This window comes from Vanessa cardui, chromosome 6, assembly GCF_905220365.1.
Source record: "Vanessa cardui chromosome 6, ilVanCard2.1, whole genome shotgun sequence".
Classification (NCBI taxonomy): domain Eukaryota; kingdom Metazoa; phylum Arthropoda; class Insecta; order Lepidoptera; family Nymphalidae; genus Vanessa; species Vanessa cardui.
Genome location: NC_061128.1, coordinates 14,149,635 through 14,163,654, shown reverse-complemented (window position 1 = coordinate 14,163,654; position 14,020 = coordinate 14,149,635). Strand labels below are relative to the sequence as shown.

Here is a 14,020-nt window from a genome sequence, read left to right as displayed (position 1 = left end):
TTTTGACAATTTGTCGGCGGCGTCGTATATACTTTCGCGAGACAAGTTACCTAGCTTCGCTTGTTAGTGACAGCGGTAATTAATTACCGTTCGACCTCCCCCGTCGCTGCACGATTGAAGTTAACTAAGCATGGATCGCTTCCCTCCTATAATTTTGATATTTGACGTGACTGTGAACTACAGATGGAGTATCTGTCAATAGCAATGGCCGCCGAGAATGTGAAAATCTTTTAAATTTAATTAAACTTTAAAAATATTAAATCATTAAAAATAAACAGATAACTGAGGATTCAAAGAAATTGTTAATATTATAATGTACCTATTAAATATCATTAAAAACTCCTTACAATATCATTAAAAATAAAAATTTTAATTTCGAACTTTAAAATATTTTTTTTGCTGTTTTTTTTTTCTAATCATAATAATCAAATACTTATAAGCATACAAAGAGAACATTTTAAACATACAACATACCTCATTAAAGGCTAAATAAGTATAACCTTCTCGTCAATGTAATTTGATTAACAAAGAAAAAACGAATTCCTAAAGGTCAGTGTATATTACAATATTAAAATGAGATAAGTTATTTTTGTAATAACTCTACAAAGAATTTTTTCAATTTTAAAAAAGACGTAAACATCTTTTGTATCGTATTAAAATATTAAAATAAAATACATTATTCATATAAAGACAAAGTAGGCATCTGGGTTGAGTTAGTTTTATTTGCGCGTTCAATTTGCAAATATTTTCTAGTTGCTTCAGCTTGATATTAGTATGGTACTAAAAATCCATATCGATCGATGACATCAAGATATAAATCCGTCTGTCTGTACCGCCGGGAATCGTCAGCGGGACGAGCCTAGATCCGGTTGTTATGCCCAATCGAAACAACTATTTTTATTACCCTCGATGTTGGCATAAATAAAAGATATTTTTAATCGACGATAGCAATGGTATACTCGTTCATGGTGATGTAATATTTATATAACCTTTACGATATAACAAAAAAATATTGTAAGCTATTCACATGCCATATTGTGATTAATAAAAATATTAATAGTAAATTTATTCCTTTGAACAAAGTATTACTTAATATTAGTTGTTAGTAGTGTGTGTATCAAATTTCGCAAGTGAATTATAAACCAGTTCCAAGTAATAGATAAAGTTGATTTTTTTTTGCTTATGAAGTTTGTTATAATACTACGAATTTAGGAAGTAGACTCCCAAGGCGCACCCCTCCAAGTAAAATTGTTATTGACTTGCATTAGTATGTGTGATGCTCGTGCTTATAAAATGTCTTAGTGTGCGTGAGTTGACTAATGACAGGATAATGACAGCAAAAATACGGATTATTTATGTTACACAAATCTATACACCTTGTTTTATTAGTTTTATAAAAATATATATAAAAACTTATTTTGTAATTAATTATTATAAGTAATAATATGTCTTTACTAAAAAACTGATTTTTGAAAAAAGAATATGCATACATCATAAATATCGATCCTTCAACCTGAGACCTCTATAAATAATTAACCTAGAGACATCAAATGTGATTAACATTAGATTAAATAAAAAAAATGTATATATACCAGAAGCATATCGATAAGGGTCAAAGGGACCCTTAATCAACCCCATGTCATATGTAGGTATTACTTACCAAAACATGACCCCAATGATTATATATTAATTGAAGCGTTAAAGTAGAACGTTACTTAATAATCAGATGAATACTTTTATTTGCAATTTATTAAGCGAGTTTCAAATTTAATTTAGGCAGGTAGACGAACATAGGGGCTTATTATTATATACAGAACTATTTGTCGCCCGCGGCTTCGGTTGCGTTTTAGGTTATGTCCTTACTTGGAATTAAATCACATCAAAATAAACTTTATTCAAGTAGGCTTTTACATTTGAATCGTCATTGTACGTACAATTAAGTGAAACTACCACCGGTTCGGAAAATAAATTCTACCGAGAAGAACCGGCAAGAAAATCAGTAGTTACTCTTTTTTAACGTTTAAAAAATACAAAGTCATATTAGTTAAATACAATTATTTAAATTAATATAGTTAAAATTTGCTTCATACCAAATTTCGTCAAATTCGCTTTGGTCGTGAAAGAGCGACAGACAGACAGATTTACTTTCACATTTACAATATTTAGTATAGAAGTATAGGTTAGAAACGAGTTCCACCATACATGTTTGGTCTTAGATTATTTTTATATATAGAGTGATATAAGATGGAGATAGAGTGTCACTCTACAAAAGAACTACAACTAATGAGCTAACTTTGTTATCTTAGTGTGTGTGACAGCTAATCTTTACACTCGCCAAACGTCATACAACTTTTCTAGTGTGCGTATACTTAAGGACCAAGAGTCAGACATTTTTTTCCACACGTTCTCTGATGAAATTATATCACTGGTAGTAATGTTTTTTCAATATTGAATTTCTACCCTAGCTTGTTGATTATTAACACGGAACGAAACATCTCAGACATGAGACGAACCGGCGAAAGAAAATCAGGGAGATTATTTTTAACTCAAAGGTCATATTTATGATTTATATTAAGGTTAATACACAGATTCTCGTATTTCGATGTAATGATACTGGCAAAGAGTCGAGATGGCCGCGTGGTTAGAACGCGTGCATCTTAACCGATGATTGCGGGTTCAAACCCAGGCAAGCACCGCTGTTTCAATGCTTAATTTGTCTTTATAATTCATCTCGTGCTCAGCGGTGAAGGAAAACATCGTGAGGAAACCTGCCTGTGACAAATTTCATAGAAAATGTGCCACATGTGTATTCCACCAACCCGCATTAGAACAGCGTTGTGGAATATGTTCAAAACCTCGAAGGGAGAGGACGCCTTTAGCCCAGCAGTGGGAATTTACTCTTGTTGTTGTTTGTTGATACTGGCATATATATCAGTGTTCATTAAAGAATTACTAAATTTTCCATGTATTATATATAAAAACATTATTCTCGAATCACTCTATCTATTCAAAACAACCGCATCAAAATCCGCTGTTTATAGATTTAAGTATACATATAGATATAGGGACAGAGAAAGCGACTTTGTTTTATACTATACAGAGATTATGAATACGAAATTAAGCATGCCTATTAGCTGTTCTTTGACCCATATCCCGGAACCGAAATTGGAAAATTTTTTTTTGAAGCATGCTTGAACTCTGAGGAATGACATAGGCTACAATTAATCCCTAAATCGACACCACAGAAGACATATAGTATTTAAATATACATTAATTGTAATCAATTCTTGTTCATCGTTTGTTATCTTTAAGTTATGTATGGAGGTGCTTAGTAAGTGACGACTAATATTAAGTTAAATACCAGCGTTACGTTGCTATTTGACCTCGTAGGTGAACGTATATTTTTCAAGCATCTCAAACGCGTAGTCATTAATCTGTTTGAGAATATATTACGTAAATATATTTAATGTTTAATAATGATATCTATACACATACCTACCTAACAATAATAAACGTATGTAATATAATTTTGTCTTTATATTTTTTTATATATAAATTTTATGCGTATGTGTAAAAAAGCCGGAATGGTTCAGTGCTTAGGATGCGAGCATCGTGACCGATGATTGTAGGTTCAAACCCGCAATAAATTTTCATGTCATTTAAGTTTATAATCCATCTCGTCTATAGTATAACATTGTGCGGAAATATGTGTTTCCCCAAGCCGCATTTAAAAAGCGTGGTGGAATAAGCTCCAAACCTAGTAGGCAAAAATAAAAATATAAATATAATAGAAATACTTCTTACAGATTAGGTTCTACACATGTTCTACTGTATAAATTAATGCACAAAGTTTAATTTCTGTCTTATAGTTATTTGTAGATGTTATTTATAAGTCGGTTGTGCAAGTGTTATGAAGATTAAAACATACATTTGCATTTGCACACGCATACAAGGTTATATGATCTTTAAACGTATAAATAAATTACGATTATTTTTTTTAATTTTTATTATTACTATAAGGAAAACTTTTGGCATTGTTATTTTAATTTTTACAATAACATAATAATTTAAAAAAAATGATTTTATCACGCAATGCCAACTTTTTATGAAAACAATAGATTAATAGACTGGATAATTCATACAAAACGAAGGTTACGTATTAAATATTAGCCAACAGTTTTAAAGACGATAGAGATTGCTACAAGCGCAGGAGGCCTTCAAATATTTACCATCGTTGAGTCTGGTAGATAGTTCATTAACCCAAAACCCTACGATTCCGAGCCTTATTTCAACAACTTAACGTCTAAGCATTCATCTCAGATTTTAGATTAAGCAACAAACTTGACTAACTTACAAAAGGCATTTTTTGACAAGTAATGTAAATTAGTTACGCTCTTCTTGAAATAAGTATATACTGTATGAGTTTATTTATTTATATGAATTTATGTTTCTGCTAATTATCTTGACATTTTCTCGAGTCTCGTTTCTGTTTGGTTATGCTCGTGTAGGACCATGTTTCTATTTGCTCATTCCATTACATTTTGCGTTTCATAATTCTTCGTTAGTTCTTGACAAAGACATAATGTTAATGTCTTTAAAATTTCAACGACGAATTCGTAACGTTATTATATAAAAACGCAACGAACACAAATAACGTTAAATATGTATGTTAATGTCTTTAAAATTTTCAAAGAAATATAAGTGTGTTACGCTACATCGTATATATAAACGCAACGAACACACATAACGTGAAATATGTGTGTTAAATGTCTTTAAAATTTCAAAGAAATATTAGCGTGTAACGCTACTTCGTATATATAAACGCAACGAAAACAAATAACGTTAAATATGTATGTTGAAATTTCTACAAAGTCAACAAAATATTAGTGTGTAACGTTACTACATTATATATAAACGCAATGATCACAAATAACGTTAAATTTTTGTCACGTAACAAAACGTACTGCACGCAATATTTTTTATCACTTATATGATTTTATAATAATGCACATTACAATACATATATATACACGTGTGTATGGAAGTTATTTTTTTATTAGCATTTACTAAATATATGTGCAATGCTCTTAAATGAACAGCCTTCAAGCTTTTTCTTAGCAATTTTCTAACCCCACCGAAAAAAAAAAGTTAATAAACGATAAACCCGCTTATTGAACAAGCGTTATTATGATAAGTACACCTGTATATAAATAAACGCAAACAGTGTAATTGAATTAAGATTATCCAAAGACTGAAAATATATTTAAACGCGGATGAAGCTGAAAAATAAAGCTAATATTTTATATTACTTATAATAATTGCGTTCCGTTAAACGCAGCGAAGCGAGTTCTATTTAACGTTTATCAAAATAACTGAAGCAAGGTTGGATAAATTCAAGTTGTTGTTAATATTTTAAAAGAATATATTTTATCTGGGAATGATACTTAAAACATATTTATAGTTTGTGTTTTTACGTTACGCGCCGTTGCTTTTTAGGATTTAGTACTCTCAAATTCGTCATGATTATAGAAGTTATTTTTTTGTTCATTCATCGTAGTTTCAAATACGGTGTGCAATTAGTATGACTACCGTGAATTTGGGAAACATATTTCGTTTGAAGTGTAAATACTGACATTTCTAAACTACGGACTACTACTAATTTGTAACAAAAAATCATATACATTTTCAGTAGACCAACCAAGGTTTGTACTCAATTTACCATCACAACTAACATACCATCATTGTTAAAAGAGCAAAATAAAATATCAAAATCAATCGTTATTCAAGTAGGCTTTTACAAGCACTTATGAATCGTCATTTAACAACTACATATATTAAGTGAAGCTATCACCGGTTCGGAAAGTAAATTCTCCCGAAATGAACCAGCAAGAAACTCAGTAGTTACTCTTTTTCAACATTTAAAAATACAGTCATATTAGTTAGATACAATTATATATGTATGTATTGCTGAATTCCATGAATTATTAGTTTTTTTTTTTAATTTAAGTTGTAATTTAATAGTATATAAATAGGTCGTTTTATGTTACACAAACAGGGCGTCGAAATATATAATTTTGGAAACAGTAGCGACCAATAAAAGCTTGACTTGCTAATGGGTTTTAATGGTAAGCGTGAGTTTAAATTAATTAATCGGCTTCATTATATTGGTATGAGATTTTAAAACAATAACGTACTGAAATCCATTTACAACGTGTCCGACCCATCAGTGTTTTTATTTAAATAAAAAGCGAACATTACTTTTTATAAATATTTAACTAAAATAAGTATATCTTCATATTAATGTTATAAATGCGAAAATAACTGCTGAACTGATTTAGATAAAATTATGCAATGGAAATAGTTTGATTCTCGGGAACAGATAACCTACTAATTGTAATTCACCATTTGGTAAAAATTCGGTACGAAGTAGTTATAAAAATTTTGCGCGGCTAAAGCCATTAGGTTTAGCCAGTTGAGCGTTTGTCTCTAAAGATCTGTACACAAATTTCAAGTTCCCATAAAAAAAAAAAGAAACACAAAAGAGTATCCATTATGAGCCCTTTCCGCATATTTACACAGACGACTACAAGCACAGACTCAATCGTATCACATACGCGAGGTAAGTTACATTATTACCTTATCTGTAAAACTCGTGAATACAGTACTGAGACGTCGGCAGGGGTGTTGTTATTTTTTATTACTGTAAAAATATTTTAACTTTACCGCTTTGAAGTTGCACCCATTGAATGTCGTTGCAGTTTCGAAATGATTAAAACGAAGTACGGTGAGGACTGCGGATAAATAACAACAACAAAGTTTAAAGTTTTGTTTGAGACGTTATATATTTCATGCAATAGTTTTCAAAATTGAGAATGTGATTTGGATTGAAGGATTGATTTTTTTGGACTGGAATGTTATAGAATGCGACAGAAGAGAACATAAGGATGAACATAGTCCTAATTTCGTTCAGTGTAGCGTTTGATTTCCATCACCCTCACGCGAGCGACTAAAATATCACCGCTGTAAATGTTATAGAATATTTTAATATTTCGCAAATTAAGTTGTAAGAACTTTACTTAAACCAAAATATTCTATCACTTAGTCGAACTATTTCAATATTTCCTCCCCTATTACGCTCCATACTCAAGCAACTATAAAGGCGTTGAAGTATCATGTTCCAATGTCACAGGGAACCCCACCAACGTAATTACAGACACAAGTGACGTCACATCTTAAGGCTACATCAGACTCATTCACTGAAGAACGTTCACTCGAGTGAATATTCATTTGTGTATCGAATTCCAACATCCAACACCATTGGATCAGTTCGCTGAGAAATTTGTTACTCATTTTTTGTTTATACGTCTAACTTTGAGTGACGGAGCAAAAATAGACGAGAAATGAACCGTCTGATTCCACCTTTACATGTCGCTTGGATTGACGTTTATCACAAAACTAGGCTATTTGACAAACGAAAAAATCAGTATACATTATGATTTGAAAAATGGTTCTTTATTAATGAAAGTTAAAAATAATACATAAATTATTCAAAAATCCATACATAAAAATGCATTTTTTTAAACGTTTGTCACGTGACACAAAACGCTCCTGATTGGCCGGGCTTTTGATGAAGTCACTTTCTTGTTAAAGTTGCTTGCCTACTATATATGTACCACAGATTAAAATACAGGCAAGTGACGTCACCGAGCTCTGTTTAAATATGGAATTTTTAATATGATATTCTTCGGCAAATACGTCCTAGAAATTAAAAAAAAAATCCTGTGTTCCTTACCATCATCTTAATAATATAAAATGGATTTTAAAAACCATTCAAATAGCCAATTGTTGTTACCATACGAAGAAATTTCTACTTACCATAAAGCAATCAGTCCGAGTTTCTACAGTCGACATAAATTTTATAAAAACTTAATTATTTATTTATATAACAAAACAAAAATCCAATACTAATTAAATAATTAATAGCATACTGTTCTTCAAAACTAAATCCAATTAATAATGACAGCGTTAAATACTATACAACTATAAGCGTATTAAGAATCGGTACAAATTCAAAATCTTATAGGATTGCGCTATTTACTAATTAGCTTCAAAGAAATTCGACTACTGCTGTAAGTTTCTTTATTACATTAACAAATGCGTGTTACATGTGGGTCGGGTATAAGAAATAGTATTGTTTCGATGTACACTCCAAAATAGACTCTATCGTATAACATTTAAACACTATAACGGCATTTTTGGGCTGTCAGGTAGGATGTGATTGACCGTACCTTCGCCGCTTCGTTGCCCAGAATAATAAAATTACTGGACATCGCCGGATTCACCAAGTGTGTTAGCTCAGTTTCAATTCTTTCAAGGTAAAGGTTATTAAACAATTGCCGATCGCGAAACAATTGAATAAAGAATTTTAATCTAATTTTATATAGATAGACCTTCTAAATTTAAATTACTAAAACTACGAAACAATAAAAAAATTTTAAACTCGTTCATGTGCCAATAAATAAGTTTGTTAATTTAAGATTAACTCACGAAATTAATCTTTATTAAAAAAAAAATTAAAATCGCCGAAGCAAATCCGATTGAAGTTTAAAATAACAACAGTTAAAAATATACCATCACGTAAATGGACCTTACCAGCTTTGGTTTAAAAATATTTTTCGTTTAATTTGTATGTGTGCGAGTGAGATGCAAAAATCGCGGAATGCTAAACGTTATTATGATGTCATGCAAGAGTCAGGAGTCAGAATCAAAGAATAAACTAGTTATAGATTGAAAAGTTTAAAAAAAAAATCTTTATAAACCAAGCCAACCGAATATTTATAAGCAGTATTCGTGTAATGTTTTGCTCTTACCTTAGAAGAAGACAATCGTGCGCGCGCAGAAAAAACACCGAAATCCCACAGGTGAACGTTAACTTGATTTGAATCCAAAAATATTACGGAAACAACTGACCACTGTATCTTTATTCGTATTTAATACACTTGGGAATTTCGTATTAGTAATGCACTTAAAGACACACAAACACAAGACACAAGTTTGTTTATAAAATTGTGAGCCACTTATTAATATTTTTTTAGGACCCTACTGCGCATGTCTGTGAAACACGCGCCTCTTTCAAATAAGGTTATGTCGTAAGTTACAAACACTTCAAGACTTCGCTGCACTAAAAACACTTTCAAAGTTTCTGAGCAGAATCCTATTGGAACCAATCCGTGTGATCCTTTTGTTAGTACGAACTTTATCACCTAGTTATCACTTTAACTAGGTTCTCACAACAAATCCAGAAATACTGGAAACTTCAACAATGTAAACACACTTTTTTGACGACTCGCCGGCTCTACCTGCGGCAAATGAAGGCCGTATACGTTATAAACACTTGTAAACTCCGGTATCGGTAATAATTCAATTCCACACGTGACACTGTCAAAATAAAATAATGTTTAATGTTACAGCTTAACATCAAAAAATCACTCAACGACGAAACTTTACACGGTTAGTTTTGGTGGTCTGAGCGACAAATTAAACGAATAGAAAAGAAAATAAACGAAGAATACTAAAGTCGGCGACTGTAAAGCCGAGCGTCCGACACTCCTGCTGAGCGCTGTACTAAACGCGAGAGGCCACACGACCCGCCCCTCCCCGCGACCGGCTCTTATCCCGCCCGCGCCCTGCGACCCGCGCCCAGACGTCGTATGAAAAATATAAGCAATTTTAAAAAACGTAAAGTGCATAGGGGAGATGTTTCCTGTGGATACAAATTTGTTGATTTCATCGAGTTTGTCTAAATGATACGTAAAGCAAATATTAATGATGCGGGAAGCAGGCGGGTCGTTGGCGGCGGACTGAGGCATTCAATTAATCTGACAACACGTGCGTGATGCACTAAGCGGAGGGTTCCGCACAACACGGAGGACAAGCATTAATAATCCGGTTTTAGGGATCAATTGAAATCGCTTTATGATTTCAATTACCATTCACTGACGTTAGGTGTATTTATGAAACTGTTCTCGATGATTTTATATTTTATGATAGTCAGATATTAAAGACATTTTTATTTATCTGTAAAAATATTAATGTCATATTTTATGAATATAAATTATTTCTCAAGAGAGTACGTTACCGTATATTATATTTAATCTGCTTTTATTTATTTTGAACAAGTTTGCAATTTATTACTTTTTTTTATTTAAGATAGTATAAAATTTTTATTAGAGTATTTGAAAACTAATATTGCTATTCGTTTATTTTATGAAATAAGTTGTTAAAGTAAGTTGGATAGATTTAAGTAATATCCCGCTGTTGATCGTCCTTTGAGAAGAAGCTTTGGAGCTCTTTCCACCACTCTTCTCCAATGCGGGGTGTTGGGTACAGGACAGAATTTCATTATAATTAATCTTGATTTAGGCACGTGCAGGGGATGAATTATTTACACTAGTACATGGGAATACTGGTTCTCGAACCCGCAATCATCTGCTCATATACAAATATTGTAACCTCTGAACTATCTGGGTTCAGGAAAAAATAAATCGCAACGAAAATAACCTATCCATTTTGGGTGCTTTTTAATTTTTATTTATTTCTGTATAAGAACCCTATAAAAAAAAATTCAAAGCGTCGCCGTATACAAATCTTATTTGAAGCAAATTTAATACCTAATACATTTTTATTGACGGTTAATATTCTAAAGAAGTTTTTACTATTTAAAATACAGGTACGTTTTTACCTTAAAATGCACCCACACCCAAGATGGACATTTTTTTCTTTATTTTAATCGATCCCAAAACCATTTTTAATCCGAGCTAGTGTCAAAAGTCACATGACCCATGTTTTTAGCGTTGTGCAGGTAGCGTTTTTTTAATGGCGGTGTTTTTTTTAATTTTATTAGACTGACGTATGCTAGTAAGAGATATGAGCAAATATTCTATATATAACTATTTTTAATACGGGATTAATTTGAGGTTTGTTTAATAAGTATAAATGCATTTTTTTTGTTCTTTATTACGTTAAAATATTATACAAAAATCGAGTGTTTTTTTGAATTTACAGAAAATAGAAGATAAAAAAATCTAATAATAATAATTGAAAAAATGAATTGAAAAAAAAATATAACAGCAAGTAATATCAAATGTACTTAATATATACGATTTGATGATATCCTCTTAAAATACCTTAATAATATAAAAATAATATTATTATAAAATCAAACAGCAGAAAGTGGTACCAACTTTTTTTTCATAATTGGGTTACTGCAGTCTTCGTTAATCCACCATGTACATTTTTTATTCATTGAAACACAAAAGTCAAGTCAGCGAATACTGAGTTATTGAATAAAATCTATGAATGTATAATTTATACAAATTTTGTGTATAAAAGAGAAAAAATGCGAGACCAAGGAACAGACACATGGTTGCTCTTTCTTTAACTATATATTTCATTATAAATATTATTTAAGCAAGGGAAATCTTAGTATTAATTGTCTGGATTACAACTTTATTTATGACATACGCGTTACATACGTCGTATAATCTCGGCTTATTGGGATTATTTTTACATTCAATTATTATTTACAATCAAATGTTTTTATTGTAAGACAAGATAAAGTTAATAAACCTAACTCCATAGGAGAACAATATGAACCACTATTGAGGCAATATATATATTTTAATAATCCTATTAAGTACTAGTATTCCTAGTCAGCTCCTGCTTTTAAGCCTATCACGTCTTAGGAGTGTGTCTGAAAATAGGCCAAGAGATCAGGCTCGATCCTACGACTTTTACATTTCTAGGCAGCCTGTACACCATTGCGCTATTGAAGCTTCTGTACGATCCACTAGTCTCTAGGAGAACACTCACTCCCTCTGGCGTCGAAATAAAACAACCAGTGATATGGATCGTGGCACCCGAATGTATATTTCACACCACAAGTACAGGACCGACTACGAATACAATTCGAGTACGGTTACCAATCGAGTACTATTACAGACGGAGTACTAAAAATTCAAAAAACATAAATCTTTACTTATAAAAGTAGCAAAGCCAAACGATAGCGCGATTTATCTTCCCTAAAGCGCCATCTATTGGCGAAAAGTATAAACTAATAAAAACAAATAAAATTAACATTCCTATTAATTATTTACAATATCAAACAATAGCGTGATTCAGTATACACTCAGCGCCATCTATCGGAGAAAAGTATAAATCAATAATTATAAAATAAATCAAAGTTAATATCTACTAGCCATACGAACCAAACCATAGTGCGATCTAAATGACGCACAGCGCCATCTAGCGACAAACAGTGTAACAATTATACATTCCGCCCACCATGAACCGAACGGTTCATAATAAAATAAACATCGTTATCAAGTAATTACACAACACAATAAATACAGAATTCTTAGTAATAAACAATAAATTAAACTTAACACATTATAAATAGATGGCTACTGTGACAAACTTAACATTTAACTAAACATAAACTAACCTTCATCACATTATCTTACTTAATTCCTAACTGGTAATATACAAATTTTAGATACTGGTCTCTTAATGACTGTATCTTTGCATTTTAAGCTGACGACACGCGTAACATTATCCTGACCAGTATGCTTCTCAACAATAACGCCGTAAAGCCATCGTGCGGGAGGAAGATTTTCTTCCTTGACTAAAACTACATCCCCGATTTGAGGTTCAGAAGAATGACGATTCCAACGATAACGGTGTAGGAACTGCGAAAGATACTCATTCGACCACCGTCTCCAAAAGTTCTGCGTCATTCGTTGGACAAGCTGCCATCTTCGGAGACTAGTTATGGATGACTTTTCGTAATTGGCATCCGGAACAAGTAAAAGAGGTTCACCGACAAGAAAATGTCCGGGTGTTAATGGGTATGGATCATGCGCGTCATCACTTAAAGTTGTCAGTGGCCTCGAATTAAGGCAAGCCTCAATTTGGGACAAAACGGTACTCATCTCCTCAAACGTCAGGGTTGAGTTCCCAATCACCCTTTTAAGATGGTGCTTGGTTGATTTTATCCCAGCCTCCCATAATCCACCAAAGTGTGGAGTGTAGGGTGGGATTCGATGCCAAGTAGTACCGTTTGATGATAACCAAGAAGCGATCTCTTGAGCTACACTAGACCTTTCTGCAACTAATAATTTCTTAATCTCCTTTTCAGCACCTACGAAATTAGACCCATTGTCACTCCATAACTCTGCCACGTGACCTCGCCTAGCCACCATACGTTTAAATGCGGCCAAAAATCCTTCAGAGGTCATGTCACTAACAGCTTCAAGATGTATGGCTTTAGTAGCCATACATATAAAGAGGCATATGTACCCTTTAATGGAGCGATAACCTCTACCCTTTGAGGTTCTCATCGCAATAGGTCCTGCATAATCTACTCCAGTTTGACGGAAAGGTCTGTCAGCGGAAACTCGAGACGTTGGTAACTGACCCATTATGGGTTGATTTGATGGAGATGCATGACGGATACATGTCACACATTTGCGAACATGCAACTTTACTAAGCTCTTAGCATCAATGATCCAGTACTTTGATCTAATATAATTGAGCATTAGTTGTGGGCCACCATGAAGAGTCCTTTCATGTGCATCTGCTACTATAAGCTGTGCCAAATTCGAGTTATGTGGAATCAAAATAGGATGTTTCATCATGTCACTCAATTGAGCGTTCTGCAAACGTCCTCCCACTCGTAACAAACCACGGCTATCAATAAAAGGATTAAGAGACACGAGTTTACTCTTTTTAGCTACTAATCCACTTTTATTAATATTTTCAATGTCACCAGCAAAATATTTCTTTTGAAAATAACTTATACATATATCCAAAGCAACCTTCAATTCTATATCGGTTAAGTAAGCAGGAAAAACAGATTTACGAGAGGAACGTAGCCATGTAAAGTAGCGTTTTAAATAAGCTACCGTTCTGATCAATTTGCGAAGTGTTGAAAATCTTGTAAATAATTCATGATCTGATTCAA

General features: G+C 32.5%; 1 protein-coding gene across 6 annotated transcripts in view; it reads right to left on the bottom strand.

Annotated features, from left to right (window-relative positions):
* The window catches only part of LOC124530653 (polypyrimidine tract-binding protein 1), a 506,488-nt gene extending 496,855 nt beyond the window's left edge, over window positions 1–9,633 (bottom strand). For 5 of the 6 annotated variants that reach the window (XM_047104894.1, XM_047104897.1, XM_047104895.1 and 2 more), the window contains exon 1: window positions 8,871–9,633. The gene's annotated coding sequence lies outside the window, so the exon portion shown is untranslated. The remainder of the gene's footprint in view (window positions 1–8,870) is intronic. The other variant, XM_047104898.1, reaches the window with a different exon arrangement.
* Between the last annotated feature and the right edge of the window lie 4,387 nt (window positions 9,634–14,020).